This window comes from Sylvia atricapilla, chromosome 20 (assembly GCF_009819655.1).
Source record: "Sylvia atricapilla isolate bSylAtr1 chromosome 20, bSylAtr1.pri, whole genome shotgun sequence".
NCBI lineage: Eukaryota > Metazoa > Chordata > Aves > Passeriformes > Sylviidae > Sylvia > Sylvia atricapilla.
In genome coordinates, this window is record NC_089159.1 from 9,306,338 (window position 1) to 9,312,337 (window position 6,000).

The following is a 6,000-nucleotide window of genomic DNA, read 5'->3' on the forward strand; positions in this document are numbered from 1 at the left end:
AGCTGTCTGGGCTGCTGTGCTGCCGCTCTTTCTGGTGCTCTCTCTGCTTTACAGTTTGTTTGATGCTTTTGAGGAGTGAGGAGCTGCCGGGATGGTGCCAGAGGCAGGTAAAGGACTCGTTGGGGTGGATGCTGTAGGGTGACTCCAGTCCTGCCGCGGGCAGAGCTGAAAGCAGAGGCTGCAGTTCCCTCTGCTCTCCACCTGTGGGGTTTTCCAGCACCCCGTGGCTCCTCTGTCCCCTCCTGCCACAGCCCAGGGCGGGTTTTCTGTGCACAGCCGGCTCAGTGGTGGGGTGGGCGCCTGGCACGGTGGAACATCCAGCCAGGAATGAGTGAGTGGCATTTCTGGATGCACAGTGCACCCACCAGGGGCGGTTTGGGCTGGCAGTGGAAGGGCAGACCTGGGAGTGGAAATCCTGTGAAACGCATCTTTTCCTTGAAGGTGAGTAAAGGAATCACCCCAGAGTCACTGGGTGCAAGTGATGAGCGTGGGTGTCACCTTAAGGTAAATCCTTTCCACTGTTGACGAAGTTAAACCCTCAATATTTCACTTTCAGTGCGAGGTTGTTTGGATCAGTGAGGGGGCAGTTTGCTCCAGGTGCCGTTGCTGCTTCTCGTGGTGCAAAATGCACATTGAAGCTCATCCCCGTTTCAGTCCTAAGTGTGGGAGGGCGCAGGGAGGAGAAGTCCCCGGTCTCAGACGGGACTGTTGGCAAAAGCTCCCTCGGGTGATGTGGGTGGGCTGGGCTCGGGCTGGCAGCAGGACAGGGGCTGCTGGTTCCAGCCTCTCAGCACATCCCTCCTGCTGCTGCCTGTGCACAGCCTGAGTTTATCTGAAGTCCTTGTTCCCTTATCAGAAAACTCGTGGCCGGTGTCAGGTCAAAGCTGCCCCTGCGCTGAGGGGTGAGTTTGAACTCCTGCCCTGGGGCCCTCGTGGCTCTGGGCCGGGGAGAGCCCAGGGGAGAAGTGGGGGAAACTCCCTTTGTCTAGAAATAAACCCCGATCCCAACAGAGAATTGGCAGCGCTGGGAATGCTTTTGTCCCTAAATCTCAGGAACGTTTTGGGCGGTGACACAGGTGTCCCTGGGTGGTGTAAAGTGTGTGCTCTAGGGTCTCGTATTCCACTACTCCTTGCAATCCTCGGTATCTATAGCATGAGTGGCCTTAGTGAGTTTGTTGAAGTGCACATTTTTTTTTTTTTTCTTTTCAAAAGTAAATTTTAAGATGGAAAAGATATATACTATATAAATATATAGAGATATTTAGAAACTTGGTTTGTGGTGCACAAGTTCAGTGTTGGATCGCTAAATACTCGTCGCAGGTACCATATGTGTAACTTCTCTGTATGTTCCTTTCTGGGAAGCAATGTTGCCATGGTAACTACAACTTTACAATTTCTTTACTACTTAATGATGTGAATGAATTCTACATTTTATTGAATATTACCAGGTTCAGTACTATTTTTATACTTTATTGAACTACAGGGGATTTTAATTTAATAGCATTAAAAAAAAAGAAAAAAAAAGGAAAAAAAGATGTTGCTTGAACTGTATAACTGTATAAATTGAACTACTTACACAAACCCACCTCTAAACCAGAATCTCCACCTGTAGTGCCACCTTCATTTATATAAAAGTATCTTGCTCATTACTAGACCTTGCAGCTGCCCCTCCCTGTGGTGTCAGGAGGAAGGTTTGTACCCCACCTGTCCCTGCCATCCTCTGTGCCCACGGAGCCATCCGATGTTTGTAACCAGCATTGTGATATTCTGTAACTGTATTGCTCAAATGAAATATTGACCTAATAAATAGAGTGTTCCCGCAGCCTGGAGTATCTGCAGTGAATTGGTTACGACTTCCCGCTGAGCCTGTCCTTGCAGGGGAAGGTGAAATCTCTGCCTTTGGGGGTGAATCCTCGTGGATGGGGCTTGTGTTGGTGCCTGTGGGAGGGGGCAGCCCGTGCTACTTGCAAGATCTGGATCCTTCCCTTCTTTTGGTCTTTTTTCCCCCCTAAAGCAGCCATGGGAACACAAATTCTCTCCTGCAAGTGTGCGCTGGCAGCACCAAAGCATCTGGTGTGGCTGCCTGAGCACAGAGCGGGTTAAAATCAGCATTTCTGGGGGTTTTGTTTTCAAAAGGTTTGTGTCGTTTGAGTGTCCTGCAGCTCCCCAGCTGTGTGTGGAGCTCAGGCAGAGGCCTCCCCTCCTGTCACAGGGCTGAGATTTCCATTTCTAAAGGCAGAATGCCCTGGGGCAGTCCCCTGGCTCTGAGAGCCCAGGTCAGGCTCACGGGGGTGACCCTGGAGTCCCCAGGGGTGTGACAGTGCCAGCTCTGCCCCTGTAGCCTCAATTCCCTCCATGGAAATTATGTCCCTGGGTGGCTGTGTGTGCTCCTGCAGCTTTCTCAACTCTTCCCCTTTTCCTCAGGGAAATGACAGCTGGGGAGTGCTGGATCCAGACTGCCAGGAGCAAGCCAACAACAGGAGACTCTGAAATAATTCTGTTTGCTGGTGTGAAGGAAGAATTAACAGCAGCAACCCTGAAACTTCTGCCCAGGTGAAGGGGAAACTGAGGTATGAATGAGGCTGTTCCTCTGGCTTTTGGGGAGAGCAAGTCCAGCTCTTGTGCCTCTGCCACCTTCTAAAACCCAGCAGCAGGAAAGGCAATCCCTGTGCATTGCATCCTCTGGTTTATTCCAAAGATTTTCTGATCCTTCTTGGATCAGGAGTCCTCGAAGGTGAAATCTTTGCTCATGTTGCCTGGTCAGGAAATGGAGGTTATTTCTGGCAGAGTCAGTTTTCCTTGAAAGCTTTCCTGTCACTTCTAAGTCACCTCAAATCCTGCTGGAAAAATTGTGGGACAATCCAAGTCCTGAGCAGCCTTTAGTCTTGCTCAGTTCTCTCTTAAACCAGTGTGACACTTTGAGGGCAGACAGTGTTTTCCTAAAGCAGCCACAGGCACTCCTACATTGGGGTTACCTTTAGCTGGAGGAATTACTGTTATCCAGAGAAAATTCCTCATTTTCCAGGTCTGCACCACACAAATGTGTGTTCTGCTGCCCCAGGAGCTGAGACACAACATCCTCCCACAGCCTCTGGCGGTGTCCAGGGCCAGCACAGCTGGGAATCCCAGGCCCCTGCCCAAGTTTGGGGATGGGATCCACATTTAAACAGGAAATCTGTTGTCCTGATTCTAGGAATGGTCCCCCAAAGGGATCTAGGAGGGTTTTTTCTTGCTTGGGTTCAGAGCTGAGGGCAGTAACTGAGCCCACACCCAGCTGTCCCACTCCAGCACATGGGAGTGAAGGATCTTTGGGGTTTTTACTGGTCAGACTGAAAGATTTCTGGGCCAATTTACTGATATTTCTGATGTTTCCTTAAAGCTGGATTGAACCATAAATCAAATGTGGCCAACCCCAAAGCCCAGCCAGAGTCATTCAGAATCCCAGAACCATTCAGGCTGGAAAAAACCTTTGGGATCATCAAGCCCAATGGTGATCCAGCCCTGCCAACTCCCTGGATGAGGAGTTTCTGCCCCAGCAAGGAAAGGAGCAGCTGCTGCTTCTCCGAAAGCTGCTCTTCCATGATTTGGGATTGTACAAGAGGAATGAAGTGCTGAAGGTGGGTCTGGTAATTCCAGAGCCTTAACCCAGACTTGGTGTTGATGTACAACCCATAGAGATCTCCAGGACCATCAAAAATAAGATCCTGTGGTTTAAAATAACAGAATTTTCGTTTTGCTGGGCTGGAGCTGGTTGCTATGACGCTGCAAGTATTGCAGGACTTTGTGGTGCCAGGAAACCATGGAGACTGCCTGGGTTCCCTGCTTTTGTCAGGTGAGGATGCTGCACTGATCAATTCCCATTGACCTCTCTGATGGAACCTTAAAAACCCCTCAAAGTAACTGGAAGGCAGAACCGATCCTGGCGGGCCCAGTCTGTGCTCTGGGGGTTTGGCTGGGTGGTTTCTGGATGTGGCTGCAAACCACAGACACTTTGTCACCAGGAACAGACGGGAACAGCAGGAACTGCTCTGCTGGCCCATCCTCTGGGCGCTGAGCAATCGCAGCCCCTCGGGGTGTTCCTTGCGTTTCAGTTGTGCTGATTTGGGGCGTTTGGCACGTTTTGTGTCTCCGGTGCCTTTCTCTCCGTGCTGTCCCCAGCCCCGCGGGGGAGGATCGCCTGGGGCACCGAGGGGCTCCTCCTCAGCCTCCCGGCTCGCCTTTTCTGGCAGCTCTTGAGTTTTGACTTTTAGTTTACCCAATTTAGACTTGAAGCGCTCCCTCCGAGCTGTTACAGACCAGATTGGACATTCAGAGGTAAAGAGAGAGAGACTGGGGAGAAAAGAGATGAGAAACGAGCTGGTTCTGAATGCCTGAGAACTCCCCCAGGAAATGTGGCTGCGTTTTAGCAGCTTGAAAATAGGTTTAAGTGGGACAAATGCTCCTTCCCGGGCAGCCTGTGGCGCCTGTTTGTGGCAGAGCCGGTGCTGTCAGCAGTTGCCTCTCCCGTCCCCGTGTCGTTCCACCTTTGGGGTGTGCAGGTGCTGGAGTAACCAGTGGAGGCACTGGGAGGCACAAACACCCCTGCTACAGGTCGGGCTGCATTTTTGTTGGGGAAGACAAACGTGTGGCTGGGCTGGGGTGGGCCCAGAGCAAACCACAACTATGTTGGAGCATCCAGATTGTAAGGTAGGGACACTTTAATTACCAGCAGGTGCCAACAAAGCGATGGCTCATTCCTCACTCCCTCCCCGGCTGCAGGAGCTTCTCCAGCTGCTGTTTGCCCTGTTCCGGTGTCTGGGGCAGCAGCTCAACCTGCCCGGCTTCTCCAGCCCTCATCACATTTTCACTTACTCATCCTTCTGTAGAAAACCCAGGTGTAAAGGCTCTGTGTGAGCAGGAAAATGTTCACCCTGCTCGGTGGCACTGTGACAGTGGCTGTGTGAGTGCCTCGCCTGTCCCTGAACAGGAGAATGTTCACCTTGCTGGGTGTGGCAGTGCTGTGTGCGTCCCTCACCTGTCACTGCTGGGTGGTGACCTTGCGGCTGTTGGAGGTGACAATCTCTTTTGACTCGGCTGTTCCTGAAGCTACAACTGATCTCAGGTTGCTTCAGAGTCTTTGCTGTGAGTTCTGGAAGGAGTTTCTGAAGGACAACACAATTGTTTAAACAAACAAACAAAAAAGGAACATACAGCCGCTTTTAGAGGTGTTTCTGTGAACGAGCACCACACGTTGACTCATGCTTGGGCAATAACTCTTGCTTAACCTGGGCGCTGTGGGGTGACCGGTGCCGTCCTCCCTCGGCTGTTTGTCCCTGCAGGGGGACCCGGGGCTCCTCCCGTGTGGCAGTGCCAGCCGTGTGGCCGTGCTGTCCCTGCCCGCAGCTCCCCCGCGCTTCAATCCAGCCCTTTCCCGGCACAGGGAATTGGCATTTTTAGGGCTCTGCGGGTGGCTGTGCGCTGCCGCTGGATGTCACTGTCGCCGTGTGGCGCTGGGTCCCTGCGCTGAGCTGGGTGAGCTGCGCATCCCTTGGGCAATCCCTGGGGAAAGAGAATCTTCTGACGCCAGAGGTCACGCTGCGTGGATTTTCAATTTTTTTAACCAAACACTTTGAGGGTCGCAGAGAGCCCAGGAGCCTGATTTCGTTCTCCGAGCGAGACGCGAGGCTGATTTCTGCAGCTTTCAGCCAGGAACCAGGAGAGGGCAGCGGATTCTCTGCTCTAGCTCGAAGCTGAGGATTGAATCTGGGATTTTCACTGAGTGTAAAAGCAGAGTTGGGACTAGTGCTTAAATTCAGATGCGTGTAGCTTTTTTTGGCTCATTGGTTTTATTATGAAATTATTTTAATACCAATTTAAAATTTGAATTTAAAAAGCCTAGAACCCCAAGTGCTGAGCAAAGGGGATGTAGATCTCTCATTTTAGATGACTGATGTGCAACGCTGGTGGATGGCTTCCCACTGTCTCTCTCCTTAACAAAACCCCTCGAATTATCAAATCACC